The sequence below is a fragment of the Mchenga conophoros genome, linkage group LG16 (assembly GCF_057382185.1).
Source record: "Mchenga conophoros isolate Kocher_MC1m ecotype Shallow Benthic linkage group LG16, M_conophoros_male_GT1.1, whole genome shotgun sequence".
Lineage (NCBI taxonomy): Eukaryota > Metazoa > Chordata > Actinopteri > Cichliformes > Cichlidae > Mchenga > Mchenga conophoros.
Window position 1 is genome coordinate 39,137,671 of NC_140541.1, and position 11,970 is coordinate 39,149,640.

Genomic DNA, 11,970 nt, shown 5'->3' on the forward strand with positions numbered 1-11,970 from the left:
CAGTTTATTGTCAATGTGTACTCCAAGGTATTTATAGTCCTCCACAATGTCAACACTGACCCCCTGGATTGAAACAGGGGTCAAGTGTTTCCTGGTCTTCCTGAAGTCCACGATCAGTTCCTTGGTCTTTGCCACGTTGAGCTGCAGATGATTCTGCTCACACCACGTGACAAAGGAGTCGACCACAGCCCGGTACTCTGTCTCATCATCCCTGCTGATGCATCCAACCACCGCAGAGTCATCAGAAAACTTCTGAAGATGGAGGTCTCTGTGCAGTGGCTGAAGTCTGTGGTGTAGAGGGTGAAGAGGAAGGGGGAGAGGACAGTCCCCTGTGGTGCCCCTGTGTGCGCAGTCTCTTAGGATACGACCTGGGATGCCGTCTGGTCCTGCTGCTTTCCTGGTGTTCACTCTCTTGAAGGCTCTCCTTACTTCATGCTCGGAGATGACGAGCACGTTTCCGGTGCTGGCAGTATCTTCCTGTCTGCAGCCGTTAGCACCGCTAGCACTAGCATTGTTGGAGTCCTTAGCTGCAGCCTCGAAGCGAGCATAGAAAGCGAGCAACTGTAGCTGCCTCCACCAGTGTGTGAATATGAGAGTGACTAAATAGTGGGATTGTAAAGCGCTTTGGGTGTCTCGAAAAGCGCTTTACAATGTTGGTCCATCACAGTTCACCTGAGAAACTACAAAACACCCACAGTGATGTTTGGAGGTGACAACGTGATAGCGTGTGGCTGTTTTTCAGAACATGGCACTGACCATTTCATATCATTGAAGGAAGGATGAATGGACAAATGTTCTGAGACATTCTTGATAAAAATCTGCTGCATTCTACCAGGATGATAAAGATGAAACGAGGGTGGAGTTTCGGTAAGAGGATGATCCCAAACACAGCAGAGGAAACATTCAGCTGGTTTCAGAGAAAGTTTTAAAGCTGCTGGAACGGCCCAGCCAGTCGCCTGACCCAACTCTTGGACGCTGGTCACTTTGGGTTATTGGCCCCCTCGACACATCCACAGAACCTTCAGACTGTTTGTGTGGGAGACACATAACTTTTATCTATGGACATCTATGGTTTGATTTCTTTGAATGTAGACTGGATGGACTGTTACCAACATCTGGAGAGAATTTCATGTCAACTGCACCTTTATATATATATTTACTTAGAAAATTGGTGGCATATTCAATACTTTTACCTGCTGTAGTTCATCATGGCCCCAGTCGTTCAAACAAGGTAACTGTTGCCGTGTCACTAATCAGGGGGAAACCTGATTAGTGTCCGGCAGGTGAGCTGGACAGGTTTATACAGCTAAATATCATCAACATAAAATTATAGGAAATGATAAATGGACTGATTCTTTTGTACTGCTTTTCTACTGCGACACATCATCAGGTCTCATTACTTCATCCACACGAGCATGTTTTTGTACATGTGAGTACTTTCTATCATTCACATCCTGATAAACAGTGTAATGAAGGCATTGGGGGAAACTTGGGGTTTCCTGGACATCTTGCCCAAAGATGCTGGCATGGAGGGCAGCCAGGGGTCGGACCCCACTGAGGTCAACCAGAATGAGTACAGAGCAACATCTTACATCAGTAGCCATGCTGTTAATACTGTCAAAAATACCCTTCTCCTTACAATTCGTGAGATTATTGATGTCTATAAATGGTTTCCATATTTGTATTGACATTTTTGTTTATAACTCTTCAAAATAAAGCCTGAAACAGTTACAGCAGCATTATTTTAATATGTTGAGTCCTCTTTGTTACAAAAGTGCAACAGTGTGTGAAAAATGAGTGAAGAATTTGAGGATCATAAATATTTAAAAAGCAAGGACTAAAGTAATGACATCTGACTGAGGTCAGGTGGAGGCAGGACAGCTTACCCTGCAGCAGGATCACAAACACAGCAAACATCTTCGTCTTCCTCAGCTTCTTACTGAGCTCACTCTTCTAAAGCACGTCGACAGCAGGAGCTCACGGACGTTTCTCTGGATGAACCTGCTCAAACTCATGTAGTTTCACTTTGAACTGTTTCCAGTGAAGCAGCAGCTGGAATGCAAAGAAACCAGCTGAGCAGCTTTGTTCACTCCTCTGAGAAATACCTGCTGAATAACACAAGTGATGTTTCATTGATCTTCTCTGCACTAGACTGAATCATTAGTAACACAGAGGTGTACGTCTCTGTGCTCAGGTAGTCTTAGTTCTGTATGGTTATGGCTATAACTCTGGTGTTTGAGGTACAGTATACTGAAGTATGTTCAGACAAACTGTCGTGATGAGCTGTGCGGCTGGACCCAAGTGCAGGACTCCGAGGCAAAACATTAACTTAAGACGGCAGCTTCATCTGCTGGCAACACAAACTTGAACTAAGATAGTTTAACTAGACCGGGATTCACACACAACTAACGTGGACGCAACAACTGGCAGAGACAAAACACAGGGCTTAGATACATGCGGAGGTGATTAGGGAATGAGAAACAGGAGGAGAGCACAGCTGGGACTCATCTGACATGACAAGACAAAGGGGAGGCAAAACTCAACACACCGACATAGACACAGACTTTCAAAGTAAAACAGGAAACAGATGCAGACTTGACTACAAGTTTACAGTTAACAGAGAACAAAGGGACACTGGCACAAGACATGCTAAGGAACTAAGGAGCTGGGAATACTAGAGACGGAAATCAAAACCAAGAGGATCAAAACACATCATGAAATCAAGGATAACAAATACAAACAGAAAAACACTGAGTCCACAGACCGTGACACAAACACTCCATGACAGGGAAGGGATCGTCTAAAGCAGGGGTGGGCAACTCCAGGCCTCGAGTGCCGGTGTCCTGCAGGTTTTAGATCGCACCCTGGGTTAACACACCTGAATCAAATGGTTAGTTCATTACCAGGCCTCTGGAGACCTTCAGGAAATGCTGAGGAGTCATTCAGCCCTTTAAATCAGCTGTGATGGATCATGGACACATCTAAAACCTGCAGGACACCGGCACTCGAGGCCTGCAGTTGCCTACCCCTGGTCTAAAGAAAGGAGATGGTGATGTGAAGAATAGATCTAAGTATGTTACACTGTGATTGGATCAGGTCGCACACAGTCATTCAAACACACCTCTGTGTGTGTTATTAATGAGTCAGAGAATCTGGATTAATACACTGAGTCTAGTACAGTGAAGATCAATGACACGTGTGCTGCAAGCAGGTGAAATGCAGTTACTGGTGTTTTTATTAGAAGAATCAAGGAAGAATTCAAGCCGACACATTTTGTCCTTATTTCATTTTTATCTTTATTTGGTCCACATTTTCTACATGTTGTATATTAATAAATAAACAACATGTATTGTCCTCATATGATGGATTACACGACGGTCTTTTCCTGTTTCATATGTCCTCTCTATTTTTGGTAATTCCAAACAAACCCAAACAAAACAGGCATTAAGAGGCTCTAATGTCTGTGTCTAAATCTCACGGCCCACATAATGACATGAAGAAATATTTTTAAAAAATTATTGTTCAAAAAATGATTTACTATGAAGGCAACAGGCAGAGTTACAGGCATCGCCCTAAAGCACGCAGCCTGATGGGCAGTGTAGTCCGTGCTGCAGGGAGGATGGACCCATGATGTGTCTGTGAGCGAGGAGGGAGAGAAAGGAAAAGTACGAGCTGTCACCGAGCAGGAACAGGAGCTGGAAGCATGTAAATATAATAATAACCACTGCAGCCAAACAGAGAGCCTGACGAGCCCAGCTGTAAGTAAGCTGTTAAGACTCGACTGTACGCTGTGTTCCTGTTTCCTCTGAAACAAGAAGTTCTGTTGGAGCCTTTCAACGTCTCTCTCTGTCTCTGCTAGCAAAGTTGACCCACACAACAAAGTAAAGCTAGTTTTCAGCTACGAGCCGACACGAACCCGACGTATCAGCCAGAGGTCCCTTTACTACGGTTCAGAGCCGCGGACCTGTTTTTTATACGCGAGGAATAGTTTCTATATGAGATCGAAGCAAAACGTGCAGCCTTACCTAATGTCCACCTACTGTTACTCATTTATATCAAGATTTAAACATGTGGCTGGTGTTGGTGTGGAGAGTAACCTTCAGTAATAGTAATAAATCACACAGCAATAGGACATTCATGTAGTTGTAAACAGCATGATAATATATTAAGTAATCCAAAGTATTCAGAATAGTTACTCTCATTGCCTGCCACACAGCTGTACCATGACACCAATAACAGTCATTTCCATATAAAATGATAAAACAAACCCCCACAAAGGTTTGATCATCAGAAAATATCTGTCCATCCATAAAAGTTATCCAAAGTAGGGTGATGGGTTTGTAGCGTAAACCTATTCGCTGGAACGTTAAGGACAATTTGCTACACAGCAAAAAGCAAGACACAAGTCACCAAAGTTCTTTGGGTCACTCATGCACGAGGGAGGCCTGCTTGGAGCCAAGTGTTGTTCCACCCACTTGACCTCCGTCAGGCTCTCAGCCAGGTTCCCCATAGCACTCCTTTTATTGTGGTTACATGAATATGCATAGGGTCTGACAGGGAATTTCTAAGAATCACCCCACAATTCTTCAGCTGAGACACCCGAGTTAGAAAACACAAACACTGCAGTTGTCTTTACTCGTGAGGACGGTCACAGAGCGCTCGTACTCGCAGGAGACACTCACGGACTCGCGCTCTGTCACTGTCTGCGTTCTTTATTTATACAAGCTTGTGTGTGTACAAAGATAACAAAGTTATTCTAAGAACTCAGAGCTGAGCTTCCTCTTTTCTAAATCTGTATGTTCTTAGAAAAGAGGAAGCTGTTAGTTGTTAATAAGTTTATCACACAAGAGTTAAAGTCAAAAGTCACGTAGACATTTGCTTAGTGATCAATAAAAAAACACATTTCATGAAGCTGATCACACTATGTACAATTTTCTTTTGACAGGGTCATTACCATATAACATCTTACATAGGTATACATGTGAACAAAGAATACCTTGTCTGTGTGTGTGTGTGTGTGTGTGTGTGTGGGGTGGGGGGGGGGGGGGGGTCAGTGTGTGACCTTATAAAGACTTCCCTAAACCTGCTGGTCTGGAAGTCCAGCAGTTCATCTAAACAAAAGGTACTTAGCCTAAAATTGACATAGCTACGTTTATCCTACCATAAAACAATAAAACAAGGTAGACCTCTCCCATGCTCCCAGGATGTGGGTGTGAATGCCAGAGCACACAAAGCCTTTGCAGACTGCTAAAAATCACACATCCTATCACTACACAATCGATTATACACCTCTAAGCAGATATATTTAAATATTTCCCAATACAAATGACAATAATAAAATCTAACCCCATCATAGGGTGATGGGATAGGCTGCAGTTACTGGATGAGAGGCAGGGTTGTTGGTCCATAGCAGGACGAACACAGAGACACAAGCTGCTGGCTTCTCAGTGTTTGTACAAATCTTCATGATCTGGTCATGAAGTCAATCATGGCTGATTCTTTAGGCCCATAAACTAACCCTGTGCCTGTGACCGTTATCTCAGTGGAGCCAAATGTGATGTTCAGCTTGACTTCATGCTTCCTGCCTCGTGTAGTGGGCATTCTAACAATGAGTGAACCGACTTCCTCCACTCCCTCTTCATCCACATACAGAGGATTTCTTCTTTGTGTGCGATAAAACCTGATTCTTACGTGTGTGTGATATTCTTTAGCTTCCAGTACATTAAAGATGAGCTCTCTGGTTTCATCCCAGGCAACATCTTCACCTTCCTCCACAAGTTTCCTGAAAATATCTCCACAAAACTCCTCCCCTTGGACTACAGATTTCTTTTCTTTCTTATGTTTGGACGGATCAAACTTCTCTGAATCTGCAAACCCGTACGTAAAGGCAGATTTTCGAGATGCCACCACTGCTGGGTTTCTTCCAAACTCCACAGCTCCCTTCACGACCGCTTCCTGGGGCATACAAGGACACAGGACTTTACACTGATCACCAAACTGATCAATAACATGTTGCCGTAGAATCTGGCTTTCAGCGTAGCCCCCCACTAACAGAATGTACTCGACGTTTAGATCTTTATTCAGGATTTCTCTGAGACTGTCAGTGATGCCCTTCAGACTCTCAGCAAAGAAAGACCTCAGTGTCTCTTTGGAGATATTGATGGATCCTTCATCCCAGGAAGCACCTCGCACTGATTCAAAGAACTTTTCTATTTTCTGTCTTTTCTGATCCAGTGTTCCCAGAGTAAATGGACATGACATCTGAATATCATCATCTCCCTGTTTGAAATACATAAAATCATACATTATCCTTTGAACCTCACTGGAAAAGTTTTGTTCATATTCATCCCAGACACCATGACTGAAGATTTCTCTGAGGAACTCTTTGAATTTCCTGTCCACACTTTGTCCCCCCAAATCATTTCCTGAGGCCTTGTGCAGCTCCTTCAGGGCTCCTCCATCCAGGACTTCATGAACTGCGATGTCGATGGTTCCACCTGAAACACACAGGAAGTGATGAAAGCTGACTTCCTGCAGCAGCAGACAGATGTTTCCAGCGTGTCTGTGGATGAATGTTTGTGAGTGTCACATAGAGTACCTCCACAGTCCACCACTATGAACTGTGTTCCTGGACACTGATCCAGTGATCCTCCATCATGGTTCTGAATGATGAAGCCATCAGCTGGCAGCTTCTTACACCAGGCTGAGGCTGCCTCTGGTTCCAGTGCGAAGATCAGGTGGTGTTGAGTTCTTTCTGTAACGAGTCCTGCCTGCAAGTGAAAGAAAACTGAATCCTCTGAATATTTCAGGATCTCAGAGCTCTCTTAATAAATGATGTTACCTGAGTCGCAGCTTCTCTCATGAACTGCTTTGCTGAAGGATCCCAGATGGCAGGTACAGTCAGCACCCAGGTGAAGTCAGAGGCTATGAACTTCCCCCCTGCTGTGTTCTCTGCGATGGTTCTCAGAGCGTCGTCCTTCAGGTATCTCAGAGCTTCTGTGAACACCTTCAAGGCCTTCATTGACTTCCCGTTTGCAGCTTTAATCTCCACATCTCTGCTGAGTTTCTGTAGATGATGTGGATACACAGTTATCAGTTTAGTGTTACTAACCTTAAACCTTTGTGGACTAATGTCAGGTCGCAAACACATAGATGTTTATCTGATGTCCCACAGAGCAGACAGGCTTCATTAGTTCAAAGTGTGAGACGCTCGTTAGAGATCTTCATGAGTCTGTTTGTTCCTGTGGTTCATTAAGTTTCGTCTCCACTGACGTTTGTATGACTAACACAACCTATAATAACCTTCATGGTGTCGCTGCAGACTGAATTCAAACGTTAACACATCTGTGAGTCTTTTTCTTGCTGCACTAACAAAACGTTTAATGCAGCTTTCTAACATTTCTGTGTTTTCAGCTCAGACGTTCTCTGTGTGGACTGAATGGACTCTTCAGTGGAGTTTGTATAACAGACATGTTCAACCGTCTCATTCACATGAGTGTCATCTTTAGCAGAATATTAAGGTTCAGTGATTTTTACTTACTTTTCCATAGAGCGCCATCTTGAAGTTTTCAAAGAAGTAGCTTTTCCTTGCTTCGTCCTCGCATCCTGATATAATCTCTTTTAGCTTCATAACCAAACTTGATAAATTCTTTGTCTTCATTGAACAGAATGCAGGTTGGAGTCTTTGGAGTCTTTGGAGTGTGCAGTCCAAACTCTCTACCCCACCTCCTCATCTGGGGATCTATTTCTGCCCCTTTGGGTGTCAAACTGAAGACATATCCACTGTATGCAGTGCCAAAGTCTATGGCTATGATAAAGTCATGCATTGTAAAAACTGGTCCAACAAGTCAAGTCAAGGAGAGCAGTCAGAATGAGCAACAGCGACTGTGGGTTTACTGTTTTTCTTCCTGTAAGCCCCGCCCCCTGTTCTTGTTTCACTTTGTTTTTCTTCACTCATTTCTTACAAGTTTGTCTTTGTATAAAACGTCAAACGATCGAATGTGTAAAACTGACATTTCTTATTATTTGTTGTGAAAATTCATGCGAGAGCATCGGAGATGTTTGGAAGTGAAATCTCTTCATCCTTCAGTGTCTTTAATGGTGCATTTGTGGTTTCACTGTGCTGTCCATGATTCACAACAAACAATATTTAGTGCCAAAGCAGGACCAAAATACACAGGTGGAGGGCTCATAGTGACGAAAGCTCGACTTACAGACTCAGCTGATATAAAATGTGTAAAGTAATGAAAAACAAAGCTACTGCACTCTGACCATGTTTGTCTGAACTGAAACAGGCTGTGAACTGAAACTTGGCAAAGAGAACAACGTTTAACGAGAAAGTGCTCAGAGAATTAACCTCAATCTAAAGGCTCTGACGTTTACATCAAGATATTAGATTCAGTCGTGTAGAAAGTTTTATTTGTAAAAATATCTGCTCATCTCTGGTTACTCTGCTGTGAATGACTCTGAATTAGTTTATGATAAATAACACACTATTGGCAAAAAACAGTGAAAGAATTCAGATCAGAAGTTTTAGTTCAACATAAAGGTGACGACCTTTGACCTTCAGGTTTTATTTACTTGCGTCAGAGAAAACATCATGTGCTCTTCATGCAGCTGAAGCTGTGCAGGTCTGAGATCAGCAGCTTTCTGAAACCCCAAACCGAGGTCCTGTTTCTGCCCCTGAGTGTAACGAGCAGCAGGTGGATGAGGATCTATATACTCGAGTACCTGGGCTGGCTGAGCTTTTGACTTTGACCTTCATTGATAGCATCGTTAGAACTTTCTTTCCTTGAGCTCTTTAAACAGAATTTCTTTAATACAACATTATTGCCTGGGTACCTGGGTCGTTGACCCGGTGTTTCCAGTTTTGTTACTGTTTAGTTTACCATGTATATTTCCTGCTTTATCCCGTCTTTAAGTCTGACGTCATTAGCTGTGCCTGGGCCCAAACTCCCTTCAGGTCCCAAAGTCAAACGAACACTGCAGCATCACTGAGAGTTAAACTGTCTAAATTCTTTCATCTGTAATAAAATGATCAGCTGCTTTACCAGGTGTAACAGTTAAGTTTAACATCCATAAAAACAGAATTTATTTATTAAATTTAACAGAGTTAGAAATTAGCAGGAGGTTAGCTCGCTAGCTTCCACCTAAACATGATATGCCAGGTTCTGACTGAGAATGTAACGGAGCGAAGGGGATGTTTTTTTCCACAGTGTTTTTAAAGGAGGGAAACCTTCCTCCAAACGGACAGAGCAGTGGAGCCGCCAAGGGAAAGCACACGAATTAAAAACTGTATAATTAAAATATAATTTATTATATTTAAATAGTTAAAAATATTAAATGAATTAAAACAACCCTGGCCAGGGGACAACACAGTAAAAATCAATAAAACACAACATTAAAAGTCCAGTGGCGTCTGCCACGGTAAAAGAGTCACGAAGAATTAAAAATCCAGTGAAGCGGTGCAGAAACGGTGCAGAAGGGAATCCCGGCGGCGTCCTCGCCTTCCTCTCCTCGTTCTGCACCCCGGTGTGCTAAAGAAAGGGAGGCAGCGGCAGTCACTACTCTTTTAGGCAGCTTTCATTCATTAAAGGGGACAAGTCAAAAGTAGTGATGTGCGGATCGATACTGAAAGATCGATTCCTCTGATACCAGTCATTTATGTTCTAGAATCAATTCTCACATTAAAATATCGATATTTTAGTAATTTAGGGTAAATTTGTAGTTTATCATTAACAGGAACAGAGTGCAAATAAACTATATCATTTGGATTGTCAACATTGGAAGGAACTACTTAGTCTTCCACCTGTCATAGTCATGTGTCCAGCCCATTGTTGTGCGCACTCACAACAATGGCTGAGCATAAATGGAGTCATGTGCAGATGTATTTTACTTCCACAAACGGTTGAGACTTAGTTTGCAATACATGTGGCAAGAAAGGGAGGTGTTGTGGCAACACTACTAACCTCATCAAGCACTTCAGAGTAAATCAGATCACAGAATATGACGAGCGTATGTTGAGGCAAACTGAAGAGGAGAGGGACAGGTGCTGCTAGGGCGAGACAGACGTCTCTCCTTTAGTCCTTTAGTGCTGCAGGCAGGCAGCGTGTTCAAATAGCCACAACTTCAGGTTTTTTATTTCTATATGATGAATTCTGCATTATTAAGCGATAAGAACAAGTAATCCGATGTCCTGTAATCATTATGATGCTATAATTTGAGATACAATAACTGAAATACGTTTTTGTACAAAGTATGAGTATCGGATCAGTATCGTCGATACCACCCTGAATTTTACTTGGTATTGGATCGGAAAGGAAATCAGTGGTATCGCACATCACTAGTCAAAAGACTTACCCCGGGTGGGCAGAGCTCTCAACTCTGCCAGCCGTTTCTTTGTAACCGCCAATCGGCACCGGCCCACCCCGCCGCCTCTAATTTCCCGCAGACGCGTAATCTGGCCTCCTGTTGCTGCAGCAGTTGGACAGCTCGCTCCACATCCCTGCTCGTTGGCGCTGTATCTTCCTCCCACCTTAACGCTAAGCTCCACCAGTCTTATGTGTCACTGAGCACTCTCTGTAAATTACCACTCCCTCCTTTCCTCTCAGGTGTGTCAAATTAGTAAAAACGGGAAAAGGGCGGAGTCTCTCCAGGACAAATTGACAGATGCAACCAAAACATGCAGTATAAAAAATAAATAAGCACACTTCACATTAAAACACAGCAAAGCAAAACAACATCCGTCCTTCCCTGGATGACAAGAACATGGCATATCATGTGTTCTGTTCTTGTGTTTGGGAGTGCTTCAGGTCTGGAGCCAGTCTCCTTCTTTCTTCTACTTTGTATTACTGTCTGAATTACCACTGAAGTAAAGTCCTACAATTTACTTGTGTGTTATTCTGTGTCAGTGAGAATCTGGATAAGACTTGATGGTCCAGACCAGCTCGGCCTCTCAGTGCAGTTGGACTCTCCTTACTACCTTGGTGGCCTTTTCTATTACAGCTCAGTAATAATGTGGTAATAGTGCAGTGATAAAGTGGAAACAAGGAGGTAATAATTTGGACAACAGCATGGTATTATCGTTACATAAATAATGTCCTAGTAAAACGACAGCTGGGTAATATTACATTCATATAACCAAGTAATAATAGACCAGAAACTGTAGTAATAATGTAGGATCAAGTGTGTCCATATGAGGAAAAACCAATGATCAACAGTATAGAAATGTATTAATAACAATATAAAACCTAGTGGCAATAAAATGTTGACATCTGTGCATTAGAAGTGCTACACACTAACTTTTAGTGTGTGACTGACGCCTGTTATGACATTAAACCTTATGTTCCTCCATCCTTCTTTATGTCCTACAGTTTAAACCTGGGGGCAGAAGAACACCTTTGTATTTGCTAATGTTCATAAATCAAATACAGGTGTGTTTGATTTATGAACCTTTGCTAAGGGTCTGCTCTGTGACGTCGCTCTTTCTCACTTTGTTTCCTTTTTTACATTATTTGTATTTTTTTTTATTGATGTTTATTTTGTCAACAACAATATTTCTGATGTCTACAGAAACAAAACAGATGTTAAACCAGGACAAACAAGCAGAGCAGGGACGAGCAGAGGGAACTGGATCAGGAGCAGAAGTTCAGGAAACACCTGCAGGTCTCACCTTCATCCTCGGTCTGTAATAACCTGAGCAGCCGGCAGGGGGCAACAGTAGCTCAGAAGCTGCCGGTGTTGGTGGATGCTCGTCTGCAGACTGAAGTTACAGCAGCGGACCAGCAGTGGGCGCACTAACATCAGATCAGATGGTGGGGGAAACAGGAAGTGCAGAACTGGTTTATTTTGAAGGGTACGAACGGTTCTCTTGAGGCTAGGTTCAGTTTTTCCTCAGGGTGTGAAACCTCCCTGAGAACCAGACAGGTCTTATTTTCAGAGCACATCAATGCCTCATCAACGGGTTCAAAG

The 11,970-nt window shown here is 42.9% G+C and overlaps 1 pseudogene across 1 annotated transcript; it reads right to left on the reverse strand.

Moving 5' to 3' along the window:
- Positions 1-4,626: 4,626 nt before the first annotated feature.
- Positions 4,627-7,851, reverse strand: LOC146557335 (heat shock 70 kDa protein 12A-like; annotated as a pseudogene). Its single transcript, XR_014888958.1, has 4 exons — positions 7,541-7,851; positions 6,842-7,066; positions 6,599-6,770; positions 4,627-6,497 (listed from the first exon to the last, which is right to left on the reverse strand). The product of XR_014888958.1 is annotated as a heat shock 70 kDa protein 12A-like (transcript).
- Positions 7,852-11,970: the final 4,119 nt, after the last annotated feature.